This window comes from Heloderma suspectum, chromosome Z (assembly GCF_057233095.1).
Source record: "Heloderma suspectum isolate Gila_16-S chromosome Z, 16-S_ref, whole genome shotgun sequence".
NCBI lineage: Eukaryota > Metazoa > Chordata > Lepidosauria > Squamata > Helodermatidae > Heloderma > Heloderma suspectum.
Window position 1 is genome coordinate 15389006 of NC_139476.1, and position 24795 is coordinate 15413800.

Genomic DNA, 24795 nt, shown 5'->3' on the forward strand with positions numbered 1-24795 from the left:
GAGCCCAAGGCAGCTTACATTGTCCTCTCCATTTTTATCCTCACAACGAACCTGTCAGTGTCAGTGACTGGCCTAAGGTCACCCAGTGAGCTTCATGGCTAAGTCAGGATTAGAACCTAGTTCTCCTGAGGCCCAGTCCAACACTTTAACCACTACACCACGCTGGCTTACCCCAGCAGAAACTGTAGTTTGCTCATCAAGTTATGAATCTCAGACAAAGGTTCTTCATTCTCTCTAAGTCAAATTGTGGCATGTGTGCATCAGCAAAGTGCATCTTGCGTCGCTATGTGATGTATCCTTCTCTGATTGGTTGTTTTCCACATTCCCTGCTGTTTATCTTAAAGTTGGTACGGAGATGCACGCAGGTCTAAAATAAATGTTCCCATTGCTCTTTTTTCCAACATGATTAGTTTGTTGAAGGATTTCAAATCCAGACTTTTACATGGGTTGGCTTTGGGAAACAGTAACGGAAAGGCTCAAGTGACATCACTCCATGATGCAGAGCATCGCAAATGGGATGTTTCCGTTTGCTGCAGGACGTAAAGGGTTAAACCAAGTGACATCAGGGCACGCATAGAAATGGCGGCATTGCGGTGCTTAGTCATGCAGGCTGCACACGTGCAGAAAATAAATATCAACTCATAATCGGTTTAAATAATGAAAATACTCGAGTTTGTTCGATAGCCACCCAGGCCTGGTACACACACGGACATTACAAAAATCATAGAGTCTACCAACGAACCACCTAAATTTGAGTTTCAGTGGTATCATTAGCTCCAGCCAACTGTCATCCGCACAGTACTCACTTCCATCTCCTGTCCCAGGTTTCCATTTTTCTTTTCCAGCTGACACTTGACTTTGCAAGCTACTGAACATGCTCAGATCTCATGTGGCCTGTTTTTGGTTGGTTGGTTTTGCTCCCATATGTTTTCTTTTTAAAAAGTTAGAATCACAGAAGAGTAGGGTTGGAAGGGGCCTATAAGACCATGGAGTCCAACCCCTTGCTCAATGCAGGAATCCAGGTCAGAGCATCCCTGCCAGGCGGCTGTCCAGCCTCATCTTGAAGGCCTCCAGTGTGGGAGAGCCCACCGCCTCCCCAGGTGATGGGTTCCATTGTCGTATTGCTCTAACACCACAGTCAGGAAGTTTTTCCTGCTGTTCAGCCAGAATCTGGCTCCCTGTCACTTGCATCCATTATCCTGTGTCCTGCATTCTGGGATGATCAAGAAGAGATCCTGGCCTTCCTCTCTGTGACAGCCTTTCAAGTCCTTGAAGAACGCTATCAAGTCTCCCCTCAGTCTTCTCTTCTCAAGGCTAGACATGTCCAGTTCTTTCAGTCTCTCCTCGTAGGGCTCTGTTTCCAGTCCCCTGATCCTTTTCGTTGCCCTCCTCTGAACCCTCTCCAGTTTGTCTGCATCCTTCTTAAAGTGTGGTGCCCTTTAATTAAATTCTACCCCTCCTGCCCCCTGCCTGTCCCCGCAGAATCCCCCGGGATGGAACTTACCTGGGGCGGATGCAGCGGATGCGGCGGCTGGTCTCCTGGCCACCCGCGGCCGGGCTGCTGTGGCCGCCATTGCCATCCTTCGAGCTGTGATAGGCTACGTAAGAATTTATGTAGCCTATCACAGCTAACCCCCCCCCCCAAAAAAACCAGCGTACACAAATGGCGGTGGCTACAGTGGCTGCCATTTGCGTTCCCTATTTTTTGCCGTTCTAGCCTACGTAAATATTTACGTAAGCAATTATGGCAAAAAAAAGGGACCCACAAATAGCGTAGTGGGCACTATTTGCGTTCTTTTTTTCCCCTGCTGTTTTATCCTACGTAAATATTTATGTAAGCTTTTACGGCAAAAAAAGAAAGAAATGAAAATAACGCCCACTACGCTATTTGCGGTTCCCTTCTTTTTCACTGTAATTGCCTACGTAAATATTTACGTAGGCTAGAATGGCGAAAAATAGGGAACGCAAATGGCTGCTGCTGTAGCCGCCGCCATTTGCGTACGCCGTTTTTTTTGGGGGGGGCATGCCGTGATAGGCTATGTAAATACTTACGTAGCCTATCACAGCAGCCTGGAAGGACGCAAATGGCGGCCGCTACGGCGGCCGCCATCTGCGTCCGCAGCAGCCCGTCTGTGGCTGGAAGTCTGGCTGCGGACAGCCCCGGCTGGCTGCTTCGCGGAGCTGCCGCGGAGCACATCCAGCTGGGCAGGATTCTGGGGTGGTGGTGGACAGGATTGCCTGCCCCCTGTCGAGGATTCTGGGGGGAGGGACGGAGCGCCTCCCCCCACCAGCAGATGCCCCGACCGTAACCAGGTAAGTGATTCGTACATCCCTAGTACACAGCTCAGCAAAAGAACAGCAGAGAATACAGACAAAATAGCAACACATTGGTTCAAATGCATAAACATATATATATATAGGCAGTTTCAAGCTTATTTCAACAAGAGTGATGATTGGTATAAAAGAGAGTATTCTCTTTACAGCAGCTTTGGCATGAAGCAACATGACAGCACAATAGAACTATCAGCGGGCAAACTCACCTAAAATCGAAGGACAGAAGAAGAAGCCCTATTGGACTGGACCAGTAGACCATATAATCAACACTCTGTTTCTCTCAGAGCCCAACCTGATGCCTCCAAGAAACTTACAAGCAGGCCAAGAAGGCAAATTTTTCCCCTTGTTGCTTGCATTGATATTCTGAGCAAGGGATGTATGAATATTTCCAGCCCTGGTTTCTATTGGCATTTTGTTTTTTTAAAAGCGCAATTTTAATAAGGTGTTTTAATCTTTTTCTTCTTTTACTATTTTATCTTTCATGTTCACCACTCCAATATCTGTTTTAGATATGGAGCGATATACAAATATCGTAAATAAATACATAAATAAATAAAAATGACATTTTTGCTTGCCAAACATGTGAACGTGCCCTGTTTGAAGCTCCAAACATGACTGCCAGTGGGAGCACATGACTGCCGAAACTATTTGTAAATTATCAAATACATGCTCATGTTGGTCTCATTCCCGATTCCTGGTTCAATTTGTGCAAATGTCCTAATTTGTGCACAATTAATCCTTGGACTGAATCAGCCCCATTTTAGTCCATGGAAGAAAGCTGCGCAAATTAGGAAATTTGCACAAATTTGGGGAAAATTTGTGCAAAACTCCCATTTGATTGCTGCTCGATTTGCTCAGGTTTCCCATTCGTGCAGAGTGATTACAAACATGAATGGGAATTGGGAACAAGACAAGCGCCAAGATGGTGTTGAAAGAATCTGAGTGATATCAAACATTGCTGTTCAGAGCTATATTGTTTCTGGACATGGATGCTCCATTGAGTCAGCATGGCCAGTCATCCTTGATAGACCTTTCCTCCACGGATTTGTCTAATCCCCTTTTAAAGTCATGCATAATTGATCCCTGGAGGTCTTTTGGTAGCTCTGAGGGACCTTCTTGCATTGAGCAGGGGGTTGGACTTGATGGTCTTAAAGGCCCCTTCCAACCCTACTGTTCTATGATTCTATGATTCCTTGCACTGTGGTGGGATCTGACAAGGGGCAACAGCATGACCTCCCCAGGCTGTGCAGAGGAAGGCAGCACTGGCTCATGAGCCTCCTGTCCAATGGGGGGATAGTTCCTTCTAGGGATGTGTTCTGTTCAGCCTTGGTCATGATGAGGACTTAGCATTGCTGGGTGCTGGGGAGGTCTGGGTTACAGGGTTCCACTATGAGTCAGATGTTTACCAAGGTTTTGGGCAAGGCAGGTTTCTCAGGGAGACAGGAATGGGAACAGGATAGCACCTTGGAGAGCTCCAAGTGGTACTGGGGCCAGAAGCCAGAGAAGCTGGTCTGTATGTTGCTCCAACATGGACCAGATCAAGACTGAGCCTTAGGTAGGGGGATTGGCTTCTTTTAGGTTGATTGGCCCCTCCTCCACACCGGCTGCGCCCTTTAAGAGAAAAGTGGCCTGGTCTGTTTTAGCAGCAGTGACACAGAGATGGCTTTGGCAGTCTAGACTCTTCACAACAGCAGTCCTCATTGTCTGGGGATGGCAATGCAACCTCATCTAGAGACGGGGGGTACAGGTCCCGGGGGTCTTCCTGGGGAACTGAGAGCAAGGGAGGTGACACCTTTCTGTAACGAAATAGTCTTCGTGAACCATTAACTCAGGAGCCTCGTCTTCCAAGGAAGAGAGGTCAGGATCCTCTGAGAAACCTAGGAAGGGGGAAGGGGGAAACCTAGGAAGGGGGAAACCTAGAAATGCCTGTTCACACGTTCACACATTTAGTACTGGAGTGGAGAGTCAGCTGGTAATCCAGCAACTGGCCACAGGGTGGAACTCTTCCTCTCTTTATAAGTGACTGTGTGTGTGTGTGTGTGTGTGTGTCAGTGTGAGTGTGATGTTTTTGTCCTTTCAGCAGGATTTAGTGAAGTTTATTATCTATACAGCCTGTTAGAGTGATAATCCAAGCAACTTACAACAAAAGGTGAGGATGCAGAAAAAAAAGTGCATCCTTAAAAAAAGGGGTAAAAAGATGGAATTTGGCAAATAGTGTTAGCAGAGATGTTGACCCACCATAGCGGGGTTGTGAAGGTACTAACAGAACAAGAACATGCTAGAAATCAGTTGATAGAAACATGGTTCCTGTACTTGCCTTATATAAGCAAAGGGACAAATGATCTTCTTGGAGAGATCCATTTATCTGAACAAAATCAGTATTTTTGTAATTTTAAAAAACAAAGACAAAAAAAACCTTAAAAAAATTCAGTGCGCTCACCTGACTTTAGCCTTCTTATGGCAAAATGATTCTTTTAAGTGTTGTCTCATTGCTGTTTGATCTCTGTGTTCTCATTTGCAGACATCATTTTTAAAAAATCAAGTTTTAGAAACTGGGTAAAACGAACAAGAATGGAAAGACCACAAAGACCAAGGCATTACTAGTGCAAGCCTACTCAGAAGTAAGCCCCATTGAGCACAATGAGAGCTACTCTCAGGTAAGTGGGGATAGGATTACAGCTTAAACGTTCCAGGTGCGAGCAGTTTTTAAAACGAAGGGACAGTGGAGCAAAAAGGAAAAACTGACTGGATTGTTGATTTTAAAAAAAGAAAAGTTCTTGCCAAAAGGGACAGAAATGAGGTCTCACAGATGTTCATTTCAAAATCTAAACTTGCCTGTTGGTCCTTTAAAAAAAGAAGAAGCTCATTTTGAAGAACTCATGTTTTCAAAGTTGTTTCCTCCTCTGTGGATCTGGAATCAGGATGACAACTTTTGGGGGTGGGATTTACCTCAGTGGTAGAGCACATACTGTGCCTGAAGAAGGTTCCAGGTTCGAACTCTAGCAGCATCTCCAGTTAAGGCTGGTGGGGAAACTCCTGCCTGAAACCCCAGAGAGCCGCTGCTGCCAGTCAGTGTTGACAATACTGGGCTAGATGGACCCAGGGTCTGACTCAGTCTGAGGCAGCTTCCAATAATCCTATTTAAATCAGCCCTTTATTCAGAATCATGAGGACTGGAACCTTAGCATCAGGGGAAGGACCGTAGCTCAGTGGCAGAGCGTAGACATCATCATCATTAATTGCATTTCTATACCGCCCCATAGCTGAAGCTCTCTGGGCGGTTCACAGAAGTTAAAACATTAAAATACAATATAAAAAAGTTTAAAAGCCATTTACATAAAAGCATGCAGGCAATAGACACAAGCAACATATAACTAAAACCAACTCCGAACAGTCAGTCATGACTAAAGACACATCCAGGACCGGTTAAAACTCATCACGTGTTGCCAAATGCCTGGGAAAGGAGAGAGGTCTTAATCTGGTGCCGAAAAGATAACAGTGTTGGCACCAGGCGGACCTCATCAGGGAGCTTGTTCCACAGATGGAGGGCCACCACTGAGAAGGCCCTGTCCCTTGTTGCCACCTTCCGAGTTTCTCTCAGAGGAGGCACTTGGAGGAGGACCTTAGATGCTGAATGTAGCATATGGGTAGGTTCATGTCGGGAGAGGCACTCTGTCAGGAATTGTGGTCCCACGCTGTGTAAGGCTTAAAGCCAGCACCTTGAATCGGGCTTGGAAACATACAGGCAGCCAGTGCAAGCGGGCCAGAGCCAGACTTATATGTCTGGAACTTCTGGTCCCTGTTATCAATCTGGCTGCTGCATTTTGCTTGAGCTGCAGCTTCTGAACTGTCTTCAAAGGCAGCCCCACGGAGAGTGCATTGCAGTAATCTAACTTGGAGGTTACCAGAGCATAGGCAACTGAAGACAGGTTCTCCCTGTCCAGATAGGGGCGTAGCTGGGCCACCAACCGGAGTTTGTAGAAGGCCCTCCGTGCCACTGAGGCCACCTGAGCCTCAAGCGACAAAGATGGCTCCGGGAGGACCCCCAAGCTATGGACCTGCTCCTTCGGGGGGAGTGCGGCCCCATCCAGAACAGGTTGAGCACCCTCCCTCCGGTCAGCGGAGCCAACCACCAACAGCATCCCAGTCTTGGCTGGATTGAGCTTCAGTTTGTTAGCGGGCAGAATGGCCCAGATTCAATCCTTGCTCTCTCCAGTTTAAAAAAGGACCAGGTAGCCAGTACGGGGAAAGACCTCTCTGTTTGCCTGAGGCCCTGCAGAGCTGTGAGGAGAAGACCACCCCGGGCTAGCTGGATACATAATCTGAGCTGGTATAAGGCAGCTTCCTGTATCGGTTCAAGAGTCTCTATCGCTCCGTGGTGGAGCTTCGGTTCTGCATGCAGAAGGTCCCAGGTTCAGTCCTTGGCATCTGCAGTTAGAAAGATCAGGGAGCAGGTGATGGAGTCTCTGCCCAGGACAGACCCAGGATGAGGCCCATCCTATGTTCCTCATGGCTTGCTCTTGGCATCTCTGTGGACGATCTGGTTGTCATGGAGATAACGCAGCCCCTCTAGGACTCGCTCGGTGTAGTAAACTATGGTTGGCTCATTGTTCTTGAAGGGTCCCCACATGGAGCATAGAAGAGAGGAGAGATTTCCTATACGGGGACAGGGAGAATGGGAAATTACAGAGTCTGGAAGCCTTAGGAGCCCGAACTCCTGAATGACTGCCTCAAGGCCATCACCTCCATTGATTGTACGAACAAGCTGCCCTATACTGTCTAGGCCCGGAGTTATGCGGAGGCATCGTTGGGCATCTGCCAAGGGCCCACACTCCAGCAGGGGCCCACAGACAAGAGCCCCTCCCCCTCTTCACCACTGCAAAATGCTTGTTCACCTGCCTCTTGCTCTGGCTGAGACAACGGTGGTGGTGAGAAGGAGGAGAAGCAGATGCCACGGCCTGCTTGCTCCCTGGCTGTCTGCCTGCCAAGCAAGCAAGTGGTAGCAATGGGGGGAAAGAGAGGGAGGAGGGGCAGGGGCAGCTGGTGACCATGGTGGTGAGAAGGTCGACCTGGTTTGCATGGCACAACAACCCATGATGGGTTGTCAGACTTGTTTGTTTCAGGGTGGCTTGTTGTGATGTCCAAACCCAGTGACACGTTTCCTTCCTGATGCACTCTCTCACACACAAATAGAGAGGCTTCATTCTCAGGCCTTTAATTCATTATCAACAGGTTCATTACAGATGCAAATCCTCGAAGACTCTCAGGCTACAAAGGAGTGCCTCCGGGGGATTCAAATGGGAACACCGACGTTGCCTACCTTCTGAAGTGAGGCTTGCTGGCTAGACTTACTTAGGGAGGGATGTCCCGCCCTGCCAGCGAGGCTTCCCTACATTGCCTCTCATGCATTGCTAACCAGGTCGACCGTTTGTGCTCCGCCCCTGACGTTCCCCCCTTAGCTCTGTGCCGCAGTCTAGCATCTCTTAGGTCACAGCCCCCACTCTCCTCCTCCTCCTCTCAGCTTCTCACAGAGGGGGGCAAGGGGGGGGGCTTCAGGCCTGGCCATCTGGGAGCTGCTAACCTGAGCAGCACGCCTACCCATACCTGAACTGGCTTGGGAAAATGCATCCCCCGGTTCTGGCTGTTCCTCTTCTGAATCTGAGCTGCTAACTATCTCCCTGTGCTCAGAATCCATCCTGACACCTGGCGTGGTTTCCTTGGTGTGGTTTGTTAACCAAGCATAAGCCAACCTGAGAACCCATGGTTCATCGTTGGGCTGTCCAGGGTGGCTTGTTTTCAGAGTGGCTTGTTGTGATGTGTGAGCCTGGCACGATGACTTCTGCATGGCTTGTCAGAACAGGCCGCAGAGCTACTTGGCAAGAATGGCAAAAAACCCAGTCGCTCCTCATGATCTCGCTAACAATATCTCCTCTGTATTAGGTCTTGAAATTACACTAGTCTGTTTACTCCTTGTCAACTTACTCCTCCACTCCCTAGACAACGACACCTCCCCCACCCCCACTGCACCTTTGGGGGGGATTTGTGCAAATTTAATGTTATTTTTTTCACCTTTGCGAAGATTTGCACATATTTAATGCTATTTCCCCCCCACCCACATTTGCAGAGATTTGTGCAAATTTAACTTTGTGTATTTATTTATTTTAACTTTCTAGGATGTTTGTGCAAATCCGCTAAAGGGCAGTAGTGAATTTGCGCAAATCTACCTAAACAAAATTAATAAATTTAAATTTGTGCAAATCTCCCGGAAAGTGAGGGGGGGAGAATAATGCTAAATATGTGCAAATCTCTCTGAAGTTGGACAAAATAATTCTACAAAATAAACTCTACTCCACTAAGCACAATTGCACTCATTAGCGGAGCAGGCTGTTGAGGCTATGCTGCAAAGGGATACATGGTGGAAATGGGTGGGGGGACTGAGGAGGAAACAAGTCATGGCAAACCGCAGATTGTCTGATTGTCTGTTGGGAGTAACGTGGGTTAGTGAGCGAAGAACCAACTCACTGTAGCTTATTTTCAGGGTGGCTCACCATGACGTGCAAACCTGGTCCATTGAGGGAAGGGCCCATTGAAGGTATCTTGCCCAAGAGCCCTCCCAAACCTGGAACCTGTGGTGGTACAGTGAAGAGTACCATGGCAGGTGGGTGATCAAATTTCAGAATGTTCTTCTGTGCTAAAAATAATAATTAAAAAATCCCTTCAAATGGATGCATATAACAACAGAAGCAACTGTGTTGGTCTCCTGGCCACGATTTTGCATGCTCCGCACTGGCCCAAATCTAGCGTTGTTCCTGGGCATGGGGTGGGGGGAATGACATCCACCAGGAAAAAAAAATGGTGGAGAAAATTCAGAGAACATTCGGCAAAGTGGCATTCTTTTTCGAGTGAGGAGGTGGTGAGAAAAAGAAGCAGCTCAGACATTTTCTCAGAAAAATGTCTTCTGAGAAAGCTCAGGTAAGCTCTAATCAGGACCAAAGAACACATTTCTCCCTCTCTCAAAATACTAGAAACTGGGGTCATCCTGTGAAGCTGACTGGTGGAAGATTCAGGAGAGATAAAAGGAAGGACCTCTTAACACAGGCCATAGTTAAACTATGGAATTTGCTACCACAGGATGTAGTGATGGCCACCCGTTTGGATGGCTTTCAAGGGGGTTAGACAAATTCCTGGAGGAGGAGAAGGCTATCAATGGCTACTAGTCCTGATGGTGATGTGCCACCTCCAGTACCAGAACCTATGTATACCGGTTGCTGGGGAACATGGGTGGGAGGGTGCTGTTGCACTCATGCCCTACTTGTGGGTTCCTGGTACACAGCTGGTTGGCCTCTGTGTAAAGGGTAGCCAGTTTGAAGCATATTGTTGAACACCCCAGAGAGCTTTGGCTATTGGGTAGTATAGAAATGAAATTATTATTATTGCTGCTGCTGTTGTTGTTGTTGTTGTTGGGCAGCCTAGGAGGCAGTTCAAGGCAGAGGGGGCCATTCTCAGTTTTAAGCATACAAAAGGAAGGTGCAGTAAGGAATGAGGGCTAAGTCATTTGAAGGAGTAAGAGACCTTCAGACATCTGAGGGTGGTGGACCTGAAGGAGTGAAGGGATGTATTAGGATATAAGAGCATGGAGATAATGCCAGACAGCCAATAAAGGCTTTGAAATGAGGAGGTTTCAGTACCTTGTTTGGATGGCCTTTGATATCTGACATGCAGTGGCGTTTTTCATTTGATAGCCGATGGGTTATGGGGCTTGATCACTCTCCCCCCGCCCCCCACAAATCATATAATCAAGAGACATCAACAGGCTGCAGTCCTCAACTTTCCTGAGGCAAATGTTCACATTCAAATCACAACATTGGATTTGGAAGCGTGCTGTTCGAATGGTTCAGCTGGGAAATCGGGCGGGATGTCAAACATTTGCGATTTGCGCCCTTCAATGCTGCCGAACAGCCCTGCCTGCCGCTAAACTGCGAATAGGGAGCGATCGTGGGATGCCACAGGGGTCAACCATCCTTAGTTTCCTGCTGTCTGCCAGATGTTTTAAGTCTGAGCATGTTTAACCTGCCATTGCTTTCGGCCCTGGGCACTTTGCCATTTCTGCTGCAACTCCTAATCCGTCTCTGCCTGCTTCCCTGACAGTGCTTTGGTGTCTGGAAGGAAACTGTCTCATTGCAATGGGTTAAAGATGATGTTAGAATTCTCCACCAGCTTGAGGACATCTTCCACCCCCGGGAGACTCCATTTGCTGACTCCCAGAGACAGGCGATGTCCTTGCGCTGGCAAAGAATTCTAACATGATCTTTCTCTTGTACCTACAAGGCAGGAAATTAGTGATCCAGCAGGGGCAACAAACGAGGTCGCACCTCGCCATGGGTTCCTCTGACAGCATTCTGGATATTGAATATGCAAAATGCGTGCTAATGGGATTTTAATAACACGCTCCATTTCTTCCGCCTGGTTAGCAAGGAATGGGGGGAATATTCTCCACCCTCCATTCCGATTCCCTCAGATTGCACGCTGACCAACTCAAATCTGGTCTGAGTTATGGATTTGGCTTTTCTACTGCCATGCTGCCAGTGGTCGAAGGTACCCTGAAAGGGTGGAGGTTTACACCCGCCGTAAGATCACAAAAGTGGCATCCGTTGTGGTGCTGGGAACCTGGGTCCGACTCCTGTGACACGTTGCTTTCCCCGGGAGGAGGAAGCTCTGGCTAGGAGATGACACCGGCTTGGCGTTCAGCCACCGATGTTAATTCAGCTGTGAAAAGGCATGTGGTCTGTGTGCATGAGTGTATGTATATGTGGAGAATTGTATTGCTCTGAGGTTGATGCAGAGAACATTTAATTTACAGAGAAACAGGTGATCATCTTGAGCAGGGGTGTAAAACGTCAGGCCCATGGGCCAAATCTGGCCTGCCTAGGGTACTGCCTAGGGTACTCATTGGGCCTTTGGGGGTAACCCAAGATGGTGACGGCCTTTCCCCTGGCCACATCCCCTTTTCCCAACCACCAACCATTTGGCTGTTGCCTGGCTTTTGCATCATTTTTCCCCCCATTCAAACGGGTTGAAATTAGGGCTGTGCACCGCTTCGGCTCAAAGCCCAAGTTGAAGCGGGCTGCTTTGGGCTGCCATGGGCCCCTTCCAAGGTGAAGCGGTGAGGGCACAAAGCAACACGAAGCGGGCCGGGGGCCCTCCGAAGCACTTTGGTGTGCTTCGGGGCTTTGGTACCCTGGCCCACCTGTGCCGGCACCTCCCGTTCCTTACCTGAGCCATCATGAGGAGGAGTCACCATTGTCGTCACGGCCACCGCCATTGCTGCCACCACTGCCGCCTCTGCCTGCTCTGTCACCGCTGCCACTGCCGCCTCTTGCTGCCGCCCGCCGCTGCCAGCTCCTGAGCTCTGGACACGCGCTGGCTTTCGTTGCAGGGAGTCTCCATTCTGCCCCCCCCCCCCGAAGTGGGATTCGGACATCCAAATCCTACTTCGGGTTCAGGGCCAAGGCGGATCGCCCTTCCCTGAATCAGCCCGAAGCAAATCGGGCCCACCTCAGAACCCCGAAGCAGTTTCCGAGTCAGTTTAGGGGGGCCATGCAAGTTGAAATGCTTGTCCTAAGGCTCAATTAGTAGTAGTAAGAGCTTGAAGCTGAAATAGGCAGGGTTGGGGGGGGGCTGGTCCTGCCCACCCCTGGGACGTGGTTCAGAGCTTCTCTGAAATGGGATTTGCCCTCAGACTGCAAGGGGTTCAGCACCCCTGATCTTTCGTTGGACTGTTTGGTCCTCAGCAACATTTCAGGTGCTGGGGGGGAAGCAGGACTGGGAAGGACCTTCAACAAGGTCTCATCTGCTATGCCCCTGGGGCAGGGTCATGCTGGTGCCAGGGTGGCTCTGTGTGTGGGTGTCTCGTGAGCCCTTGTACCAAAGAAGAACTTCCTCATTAGTGCTGGATTTTGCCTGGTCTTCCTAGCTCTGGCCCGTTTTGGTTTGGGTTTTCATCATAGGTCCTGGCTGCTGTCCCTTGGAAGTGGCTCCTGGCTCCTGTCCCTCAACACTGGCTTCCATCCCTGTCCTTTGGCTCTGCCCTGGTTTGCCCTCCTAGCTTGACCCCCTAGTGCACATATGGGCAACATGGTAGCGCTTGAAGGCCTCCTATGCCGCCTGCCATGGGTGCCCAAGCTGCCCCCAACCCCCTGAATTCTCCATTTCAGTTTTTTTCTTCACCTCCCCTGAGCTCTGAGATGGGGGGAGAGTGGGTGCATGATTGTGTGTGTGTGTTAATGTGCACATGGGTGTGTGGGTGTGTGCACATGGGAGTGCATGCTTGTCAGTATATGCATAGGTGCGCAAACATGAGTATTCATCCACATGTGTGCACCAATGAGTGTGTGTGCATGAATGTTTGCACGAGTGTGCATGAGTGTGTGCATGGATGTGAATGGGAGCACATGAGTGTGTTCATGCACATTGTGTGTGGTGCATGAGTGTGTGGATATGTTCACATGAGAGTGCATGTGAGTACATTCATGAGTGCGCACATATGAGTCTTCATGCATGATCATGCATGTGAGCACTGAGTGTGTGTGCATGGGTGTGTGTGCATGGATGTGTTGATATGTGTACACATGTTAGTACATTCATGAGTGTGCACATATGAGTCTTCATGCATGATCATGCATGTGAGCACTGAGTGTGTGTGGATGGGTGTGTGTGCATGGATGTGTTGATATGTGTACACATGTCAGCACATGCATGAGTATGCAAATATGAGCATGCATGAGCATGTCAGCACCAATAAGTGTGTTAGTGTGTGTGCATGCATGAGTCTGTGCATGTGTGTGCATGCGTATATGACTCTGCATGTGAGTGCATGAGTGTGCATGCCATGTCTCATCCACTCCCCACCACCAAAATCCCAGAAAAGATTGAGTTTCAGGCCTTTGTCTGTGTCTGTCTGTCTGTCTGTTTGTCTTCCCTCCCTCCCTCCCTCCCTCCCTCTGTCTTTCTGTCCTTCCTTCCTTCCTTCCTTCCTTCCTCTATCCCACATTTCCAATAAAATTAGTACATTTAGCACCACCCAGCCCTATGTGATAGATAACTGTTCCTTCCAGAAACAAAAACAGACCTACGAGAGAGAGAGAGAGAGAGAGAAAGAGAGAGAATGAGAGAGATTTTCTTGTTTGTGGACCAGAGGCCAACAACGTCCTCTATTTAAACATATTTATTTATTTGCTGCGGATAAAACAGCAGACTCGGTGGTGGTTGAAGATAAAATAGTGATAAATAACCATTATCCTTGGACAGCGGTTTCTCTCTCTCTCTCTCTCAATCTCTCCGCTGCTCTCCCTCCCCCCACATGGTCGCAAATCCAACTTTCTCTCCCCCCACCCGCCCCCAATCTCAAGAACATAACAGGACACCAGAAGGACGCGAGACAGAGTCAACGTATTCTGTTTTTCAGGTTGCCGAAGAAGAAGAGCAAGAAGAAAGAACGAAAGCAAGCAAGCAAGCAAGCAAGCAAGCAAGCTGATTGATTTGAAAGAAGTCATTGCCAGCCAGCCAAAATCAAGAAAGCCTACAGTTGTCTCAAATATGAGAAAATATTCGAATAGATATGCTTTCTGAGAATCTTAGGGTATTTCTTTTTGTTTGTTTGGCAGGATGCTTTGCACTAGCTATGGGGACTTGGTCTGTGGTCTTTCTTTCTTTCTTATACTTATATCCCACCTTTCTTCCATCGTGGAACTCAAGGTGGCTACGTGTGGTTCCCAGGAGGTCTCCCCTCCAAGCACTGACCAGACCCAGACCTGTTTATTTTCAGCAAGGTGGCGTCCTCATGTGCCTTAAGACCATGTCTGTCTCCCACCCCACCAGCTGACCCTCATTAGAAGAACAGCAAGATGGACTTTAAGAAACAACCGTGGTTTGCAACATATATTACATGTGTATCTGATTGTCCCATTTTCTTGTAACAGCCAGGGACATTAACGGCATAATTTACAAAGCCCCTCAACCCCACAGAGCCCAGCAAAGAGTCTGCTCTGGGTCCAGAACAATGTGAACACCCCACATAACATCCTGACCGCTGACATCCTCACTGCTGGCTCTGGGGAGATGCCATTTAAATGTCCCACAATCCCTCCACATTCTCATCAAAATATCTCCCTGCATTTTGGAATTCTGGGTTCCCTGGTCTTCTGCGCATCTGCACACATGTGCAGCAGTGACATAGAGGATAAAATGAATCCAAGGACTGCACATGCTCTGGTTCTGGAATGAATGTTAGCAATTCTTAGACTTAGGCCAGACAGAGACTGAGAGACCATACATGGATAGAATGGGGAATATTCCCTCAATGCTCCTTTTTGAAGATAACCTGTGCATATGTGATGCTGATGCACACCTAGGCGTATGCCTCTGAGCAGCAAACAGTTATAAAATATGAAGGACTAGTGGATTGAACTGGCCACATTATTGGTAACTCTGCTCTCCCATTGACTGCAACATGTCATGTTCCTTCGTCCTCCCCCTTTGCAGTCAACACACTCCAGGAAACAAGACTTCAGGCTCACTACTTTATTAGTTAACAAATGTAGATTTGAGGAATCTCTCAGACTGCATAGAACCAGCTGATCTAGAACCAGCTCCATAGAACCAGCTGACCAGCAGACTCCATAGAACCAGCTTCATAGAACCAGCTCCATAGAACCGTCTGTGAATATCAATAGAGGAGGCGAAGAGGAAGTTAGAGAAGTTGCCAGCAGTCTGGGCAAGAATGTCTCGGTCAGACTTGCTTCACAGGGAGGCCCCTCCCTCAGGGTGGCTCCCTCCTACATTGGCTTCCACGAGTGGCCAACGTGGTGGAGCATCTGAGCCCTGCCCCTAACTTTTCCTGCTTTGCTCTGCAACGGACTCTAGCACCCCTCAAGTCACACCCCTTGCCCTCTTCCTCCTCCAGCAAAACTTGAACTCTCATGGTGGAGAAAGGGGGGAGCCGTTCAGCCTGGGCCATCTGTGTGTTAAGGTCTTGGGAAGAAAGTCTCGCTGTATCTGGGCTTACTGGGGAGGGTGCCTCCCTCTGTTCTTTCTGTTCCCATTCTGATTCCAAATCTGAGCTGCCAGACATCTCCACATGCTCAGACTCATTCCTGACACTGTCAAGCAAGCAAATGGCAGCAGTGATAAGAAAAAGGACAAGGCAGAAAGTCTCGCCATACCTGAACTCACTAGGGAGGAAGCCTCCCCCTGTTCTGGCTGTTCCCCTTCTGAATCTGAGACCCTAGACATCTCCACGTGCTCAGATTCATTCCTGACACAGCAGGAATGAATTAACGATTCCATGGCTGGCATAGTTTCAGGGTCTGTTTGGGGGTGTGCTAGGGCAGTGAGGGGGTGTACAATCCTCTGGATCCACAGACCCCCTGGACACCTCCCCCGTTGAATGACCAGTTTTGGTCCTCAGTGCTGGCAGAATAGTGTCACAGGTGGAGTTTCCCTCCACCACAGCACCACAGCCATCAGCGGGCCTCCCACTCTGCTGGCAGAGTGGCACTAGTGACACTAGTCTAGTGACTTTGCCATGAGCTCAGCCGCCTTTGGATCTCCCTTGGCCGAGATGACAGCTGCTTCCTTCTGCTGCTCTGCCTTTTCCGCCATTAACCTGGCTCGCTCCGCTTCCTCCTGGGTGACCTGCTTCATCTCAACAGCATCCCAGAGCTCCTTGCCAAAGGTGTGTCAAGGAAACGTTGTCAAGGATGAGCCTGGACCTGGCCGCCCTTTCTGCAAGGTCCTCACTCACCTGCCTTGAGACCAGCTCCCTCTGAGTGATCAACTTGCCGGGGTCAAAACAGGCCACCACTGATTTGAGGACCTCATTGGTGATGGACGGTAAAAACCTGCTCCTCGTAGTCCTCACCCAGAGTAGTGTAAATCTGGGGAAGGTGCACTGTCACTGGCCAGAACAAGATCCGCAGCGTGATGTCAACGTTCTGGAGGTCTTTGCTCCCCATGATGACGGGAACGTTACGTGGGCAAGAACAGCAGTAAAAGATTATGGGTTGCTGCACCCAAGAGAAGAGGAAATGGGTTTCTTCCCCCACTAAGGTGTCCTGAATGCCTCAGAACCGATGAAAGATGACAGCGCTGTGACCCACATCCACAATGGAAAGAGTCACATTGGCAACTCCCCCGGCAAGTGCCAGTCACCAAGGATCCATGTTTTTGACTTTGAAGAGTTGTCAACCCTGTGATGTCAACAGGTCCTGCCCGTGCCTTCATCTAGCTCCACATTATGACATCACCAAGCCCTGCCTCTCAAGTCTCAGGCTTAGGGAAGCCGGAAACAGGAAACTGAGCTTCCCATGCTTCTTTGCGTGAGAGACTGCAACAGAGCTTTGGGTAGGGATGTACAGGTTTTGTGAAACCCGTTCTATCTCTGTTTCATGGATTATCCGGCATCTTTTGCTCCATTATCTGCTCACTGACGGAATTGGGGGGTTTGCGTGAGAATTTTGTTGGTTTGCAAATGCTTACTTGTGCTAATGCACATTTGTGCAACCCCCCCCCCCCCAAGTAAAAAAACCAGTCTAGGAGTCCATGGTCTCAGACAAAACTTGTCCATTGCGAAATCCTGAGGTTGGATTAATGGAGATTTGAACTCACTTGTGCAAACTCTGCAACATCCCTATGTATTTGGCCACCCAGCACGAATCCAGCTGAGGTGAGGGAGAGAGTGTGGTGGCTGTGGGCAGAGCGGTGAGCCCCACTTGGCCGCAGCAGTTCCAGGGGCTCCTTCTTCTGCCTGAGCCCCTCATATCCACCAGCCACAGAAGCAAGAAATCTAAAAAGAGTTCTGCTGTCTTGTTGAACAGCCTCTCAGTGGCTTTGTCAACCCCGTGTTCTCTGGGACTAGGGAATCCCACTTTTGAATTAAGACACCTCACCCATGCACGTTCCACTTCTAGTCTCAAACAGAGAAATTAATTATTTTGTCCTCTCATTGTGCTGGAATAAAATCCATTTTAAGCAGGAGTGAAATCTACTTTCTGGGACCACTTTACATCCATGGGGGGAAAAGAACCCAGTGACCCTTTTCTTTCTTTCTCTCATTCATTTCTCTCTCTCTCTCTCTCTCTCTCTAAGCATGCATATTTAATTGCTCTGCTGCCATGTTCTTTCTGGAAATACAAAACTGGAAGATAAATTAAAGTGTTTGGAACCCCTCATCTCTCACTCTCTTTTTGGTCTTTTCTAATAGCAGATGTTGAGTTCTATTGTAGGTGGTTGTTGGGTGTTTTATTTGGGGGGTGGGTGGGCAAACAGACAGCTTCTAAATATATGAATTTATCAGTGGAAGAAATTCAGTCTTTTACCTGGGGTGAATTCCTAACAAAGGCCTTTCAAAGTCCTGGCAGCCAAGACAAAGACAAGCTCCAGGATCTGTAGGATCAGGGCCCTGCATTGCTCTGGGGCTGTCCAAGGAAAGGTGGGGGGTTTGGGGGGATTTTCAGGAGGGTGGGATGAATTTTGAGGGCTGTGTGTGTACAAAAGCTCTTTGGGCAGACAGTTGACAGTATGTGTGTGTGCACTGTCCCCCTGCCCCAAATGCCCCCGCAAATGATGCTAAATTATGACAAAGCATCCTGTGTGAACTGAATGCTGGACTAGATGTCTGCCTGAACAACCAAGTTTTCAATGTGTGGCGGAAGCTCATTAAAGAGGGGGCATGGTGGAGTTCCCTAGGGAGGGAATTCCACAGAGTGGGGGCCACCACAGAGAAGGTCCTGTCCCTCATCCTCACCAGCCTAGCTGTCCTGTTGAGCAGCCTGTCTGGTGTTGCTGGAGGTGCTCCTTGAGATAGGCTGGGCCAGAACCATATAGGGTTTTAAAGGTCAAAGCCAACACCTTGAATTTGGCCCAGAAAACAAGTGGTAGCCAGTGCAACTCCTTCAGCATTGGAGTGATGTGATCACACCGGCGGCTGCCTTTAATTAGCCGAGCCACTGCATTCTGCATCAGCTGCAGCTTCCAAACCATCTTCAAGGGTAACCCCACGTAGAGTGCAGTGTCTGTGTAGGATCTGTGGATTCCTCAGTGGACTGGCTTCTTCCGAATCACACGGATTCCGCGGACTTGCAGACCGGTTCTTCAATGGGTGTGTGTGCTAACTTGCATCAGTGCTAACTCGCATTAACACCAACTCACATTAGCACTAATGCGCATGAACTAATGAGCATCAGCACATTTGCGCAACTGCGCATCAGCACTAATCCAAATTAGCACCAATAGAATGACATTCTGGTTAAAAAAACAACAACAATTCCATCAATGAGAGGATGATGAAACAAAAGACATCCGATCATCTGTGACAAACAGACAGAATGGATTTAGGAAAATCCATACTTCTCTACTTACACCCCAGTGGGTTTCTTCTTCATTCCAAATTGCCCCAGGGCAGTATCCACGGGCATATTGAGGAAGGCCCTAGAAGAATGAATTATCTAAGTGAGCAGAGAACCAGTGGCTTTACCCACTGGGATACACTCTCTGCCACCCTTTCCCCCTAGTGTTTTCTTTTGACCAGCTCTCTCTCTCTCATTTCCTGACTAGAAGTGAGTTGTCTGGTGTGTGACTCAAAACACTTTGGAATTGTCAGCTGCAACCGAGAAAGACCCTTGTTAGCATTTCGCTCCAGGTAAAAGAATATATCTTCTCAGCTGATAAATTCATATATTTATAAGCTCTATATTTGCAAAGCGCATAATAGAGACAGGAATGCCAACTGCTGAAAAACCGGAGACATAATGGTGTGTGTGGGTTTTTTGTGTATTGGAGATTAAAGAGGGACGTTCGTCCCCTTGGCACCGGTGTGTTGATGCTGTTCTCTCCTTAGCAGACATGAGATCTTGGGGTTGCGGTGGATAGTTCTATCAAAATGTCAGCTCACAGGGCATCAGCGGTGCAAAAAAAAAAAAAAAAAAGAAGCAGCAAATTCCATATTAGGGATTATTGGGAAATGGGACTGGAAAATAAAACTGCTGGGGGTGCCGTGGTTTCAGATGGATCTAAGGATATGTTGGAAATGCAGTTTTGGTCGTAGGCCCAGCTCCAAAAGGTTGTAGGGCTGGAACAGTGCAGCAAAAGTAACCAAAATTATCCGGGTGGGTTGGATGGTAGAGACAGGGGAGAAATTCATTCGGTTCGTATTTTAATGTGAAGGCAGCTAATGTTCAAATTAAGACTCAGTTATCCTTCAGAATGTGCATTTCTCCAAATCTGACCACGGAGTCCTCCAATCAAAATAGGGGTGCGGAAATGTATCTATTAGGAAAAGGTGTGCCCCCAAATGTGTCTATTTGTGAATGAAAGGTTAAAAATGCATTATGTCCGGAATTTTTTCCATTGCCAAAAATGCATCTCTTAGGGAAAAGCGCCCCCCCCCAAATGCATGCATTAGGAGAAATGCACAGAATGAGTACATATTTCCATGCAAATTTTTAAAAAGAGGGTTTTAGTCAAAACTGAAGTTAGGATTGAGAAACCAAGAGAAACCCAAATGGACTGATCCATCCATCTATCCCATCTGCCTTTAGCTGTTAGATTAGATCAATCAATTACAAAGATGGTATTTTTCTCTATAAGGAAGGATGAACACATCTGCAGCTTTTAAAAGCCAAACTCCTTGTGAATGTGGCAGACTGGGATTTGGATCTCATGATCTATGTTGTAACTTTAAAAAACAAGAGGTGCTAGGGGCCCAAATAGAGAGAGAAGGGAAGATGAGGTCCTAGCACCCCTGCTGAAAGACCACTTGCTTTTCCTCCCTCTTCCCTCTGAATCCCTTTCTCCTTTTGTGCCATGTCTATTTAGATTGTAAGCCTGCAGTCAGGGACTCCTTTTTTTAATTGGCTGTATGCAAGCTGCTTTGAGAATCTTTTTGGCAGTACAGAATCAAACTAGCTAAAAGTGGGCTAGATGAAACAAGTATCAGGTGGATCCACAGTTGGCTACAGAATCGGATTCCAAGAGTACTTAGCAATGGGACCTTCTCAAGCTGGGGAGAGGTAACGAGTGGGGTACCGCAGGGCTCAGTCCTGGGCCCAGTGCTCTTCAACATTTTTATTAATGACTTGGAGGAGGAGGTGCAGGGAATGCTGATCACATTTGCAGATGACACAAAACTGGGTGGGATAGCCAATACTCTGAAACAGAATTCAAAGTGATCTTGATAAGCTGGAGCGCTAGGCAGAAAACAACAGCATGAAATTTAATAGGGGTAAATGCCAAGTTCTGCACCTAGGAAAAAGAAACCAAATGCACAGTTACCAGATGGGGGATACTTGGCTCAACAACACTACAAGCGAGAAGGATCTTGGAATTGTTGTCGATCATGAGCTGAATATGAGCCAACAATGTGATGTGGCTGCAAAAAAGGCAAATGCTATTTCGGGCTGCATTAATAGAAGCATAGCTTCCAAATCCTGGGAAGTCCTAATTCCCCTCTACTCAGCACTGGTTGGGCCTCATCTGGAGTACTATGTCCAGTTCTGGGCACCACACTTTAAGAAGGATGCAGACAAGCTGGAGAGGGTTCAGAGGAGGGCAATGAGGATGATCAGGGGACTGGAAACAAAGCCCTGTAAGGAGAGACTGAAAGCACTGGGCATGTTTAGCCTTGAGAAGAGGAGACTGAGGGGAGATAGGAGAGCGCTCTTCAAGGGCTTGAAAGGCTGCCCCAGAGAGAGCGCTCCATCATCCCAGACTGCAGAACACAGAATAATGGGCTCAAGTTACAGGAAGCCAGATTCCAGCTGAACTTCAGGAGAAACTTCCTGACTGTTAGAGCAATGCGACAATGGAACCCATTACCTGGGGAGGCGGTGGGCTCTCCCACACTGGATGCGTTCAAGACGAGGCTGGACAGCCATCTGTCAGGGATGCTCTGACTTGGATTCCTGCATTGAGCAGGGGGTTGGACTCGATGGGCTTGTAGGCCCCTTCCAACCCTACTAGTCTATGATTCTATGATTCTACGGTTCTAAGCAGACTTATCACCTTTTGATTTAACCGGGTGTAAGCATGACTTCTCCCCAGAAGTCAGTCCTGTTGAATTCCATGGGGCTTACTTTTAGGTAAGTGGGTATAGGAGAGCAGTCCTACACACACTTAGGCTTCAATGCACATTTGTCTGGGAGTAAGTCCCATTGAATTCAATGAGGTGTAAGATTGCACCGCACATCTGCGGTGGCGGGGGCCATATCCATACAAAATGAAAGATGGCCAAAACACCAGCAAAAGCTGGAGGTCAAACAGCCCAAGAGAAAACTTTAACACACACACACCCAGGATGTTTTCAGTTGTCGCTGGAAAGACTGCTGTGAGGGGAACAAGATGTTTCTTGCATGGAAGCGATTTCAAATAAATGAATAAATTGAATAAATGAATAAATAAATTTCAAATAAATAAATTTCTCCATCCATCCAACTTCACCTGAGCAAAGGATTGGCATGATCCTTTGCAATTTCAAAAGCTGTCCTCCCCCCATGGTTTTCCCTTCTCCAGTCTGCTTGGTCTTTTCTCACAAGTCTTACCTTCTGGACCTTCAATAATGTTTTGTGGCCATTGAATTAAAAATAAAGATGTAGGGTGAACCCCCCCCCCCCACAAACAAAATAGCAACTTCTGTCATCAATAAAGGGCCAACAAGGTAAGTTTTCTGGCCTTCCTTCTTTGCCGCCTTTTAAATTCTTTTAGTTTGGAAAGGATCTCTTCGAGCTGGTTTGTTAGCAGCTCCTAGAGTCCGCTGAAATTCTGGGTAGTAAAAGGAAGGAAAGGAGAAGGGAGAGGGAGAGGGAAGTAGGTTAGGGATCTAAAAGTTTGAAATTAGGATAAATGGGGCAGAAGGTTGGAGGAGAGTCAAAAGGGAGCGACAAAGACAATAGAAGAACGCATCCACCGGGACTTCCTGAGAGAGTCTTAGAAATTCAAAGTAGCTTTCGCCCGAGCCTCAAAGCTCTGTCAGTCACAACGGCAGGACAGAGATCACCAGGCCTGGAACCAAACAATACGGGATTGTTTCGGGAAGGTGGGAAAATCGTGGGTCTCAACGCTTCTCGCTCACACCAGTGGTTCCGCTAGTCAAACATGCGTTCCACTTGAATCAATTCTGGACACTGCGTTAGCATAATCCCCACCAGTCTTGCTATGACAACTTGAAGGAGAATTCGGAGGGGCGTGAGTGACAGCAGATGCCCTACTGACAACAAGGCAAGAAGAGGGGGAGACTTAAAAAGTAAAAGTAAATAAATAGTTTTGTTTTATTTCCAAATGTCCAACTTCCCAGGGAACTTTTCCCTCCATTTTCAGTATGGCACTACTTCTTTGCTGGGTTTTGCGCTCGAACCCAGAGCCGGGTATTTCAAAACGGTGGCTTGTTTTGTGGTGTCCCCCCACAACTCTTTCCCCACACCCCCTCTCCGGTCTCTCATCCCTTCCCCCACATCCCCAGACTGACCCGTCGTTTGACAGACACAAAGGAGAATTGACACGTTGCGCCTGCCGCCGCGAGGAGCTGGGAGTGCGTTTCCGGGTGCGCCCTTGTGGGAAACAGCCTTGTCCCCTGCCAATCTTTTGGCAGAGTTGAGCGAGGAATGCACGGCTCAGGCCAGAAGTTCATGTACCTCTCATGTTGCTGGTACAGCAGAGGAGGCGTTGTCTGTGGCGGGGAGGTTAAGAGGCCCCCCGCCCCGCTTGACAACATGTTGATGGTACCATAGAGAAATGTGTGTCTGTGTGTCACATGCCACTGTTTGACCATACGCATTGGAGAAGACAACACGGTAAATCCTCAACCCATCCCCTCCCCAAAAGAAGGAGAAAGGTTGCAGCTCAGTGGTAGAGGTTAAATTCCTGACACATCCAGGTAGGGCTGGGAACACCCTTTGCCTAAAACCCCAGAGAGCCTCTGCCAATCTTGTTACAGAGCAAGATGGAGCAATGTCCGACTCACTATAAGGCAGCTGCCTATGTTCCTGTTTAAATCAGCCTTTTGTTTAGAACCATGAGGACTGAAAACATGATTTATTTTTAGCGAAATGGCCACGGCACAGGGGCAGAGCACCTGCCTTCTGTGCAGGTGAGGGATAGACACATCTCACCTCAAGCACTTGTGCATCAACCTGCAGGTGCATGAGTGCTACAGCACAGACTAGTGTACGGGACGGTGGATGTGGCTAGAGTTAAGAACAGAAGAAGACCCCTGCTGGATCAAGCCAAGGGTCCATCTAGTCCAGCATTCTGTTCACACGGTGGCCAAACAGCTGCCCCAATGGGAAGCCCCCAAGTAGGACACGAGTGCAACAGCACCCTCCTGCTCATGTTCCCCAGCAACTGGTGCATATAGGCATGCTGCCTCTGGTACTGGAGGCACCAGGATTAGTAGCCGTCGATAGCCTTCCCCTCCTCCATGAATTTGTCCAATCCCCTTTGAAATCCATCCAAGATGGTGGCCATCACTACGTCTTGTAGAAGCGAATCCTATTGTTTAACCATGCGCTATTGTGCATCTTCAATATGCAGCGCTCTCCCCAGGGTACTCTGGACATTAGATTTTTGAACAGGGGGTAGACACACCCCTAGGGTCACAGGTGTCCTATTGCACCTGCTGGTGTAGGTTTTGCAGCATTAACACCCTGTAAGACATCTATGTTTCTCTCCCCCCACCCCATATATTTTTAATAGATCTGTGCACAAAGGGCCTCTCAAACTTCTCCTGCCTGCTTGTGGGCAAAGAAACTGGGGGGACAGTTTCACTGAATTTCTCCTAGGGGAGGAGAAATTATCCAACCGTTTCTCACAGATAGGGCTCACTATCTTCAGGGGTTGTAGCACAGATCCTTTCTTTTCTCCTAAGGGTTTTGGGTTTCTTGCATTGCTTCTGTAGGTGGCAACAGCATCAACTGTGTTGAGGCTTCCACTTTGCTGAGGCAGAATTTTGAATTTTGTTTGGTGGTATTTTTTAGGTTACCTAACCACTGTGAGGTGGCTGAGGGGGCTGCGTGTGTTTTCTCTCTCTATTGCACATCCCAGGCCACCTGCATTTCCAGAACTGGAAAAGCCCCATGGGTGGAATTGCCTCGTGACATCTTCCTCGTGATGGCATTAACTGAAGTGTGGGAAACTGAGGAGGCCACAGGCTGCCACAGAGATTATTGTACGACGACAGACAGGACACTCATGCACACTCTTCAGCCATCATATGAAGTAAGCACAAGTATTTACTTACTTATGAAGTAAGGTAAGCACAAGAACTCCAAACCCAACCTATGAGAATTTCTCTGAAATTTCTCCTCCTTTGAATTATTTTCGAAAGTAATTTCTCTAACAATTTGAATGAGAATGGTCGAAAAAAAATTGTGGGAGAAATTTTTGGCACAGCACTGATTTTTAACATCATTACCT

The 24795-nt window shown here is 48.2% G+C and overlaps 1 pseudogene; it reads right to left on the bottom strand.

Moving 5' to 3' along the window:
- Nucleotides 1–15897: 15897 nt before the first annotated feature.
- Nucleotides 15898–16346, bottom strand: LOC146333753 (prohibitin 1 pseudogene; annotated as a pseudogene).
- Nucleotides 16347–24795: the final 8449 nt, after the last annotated feature.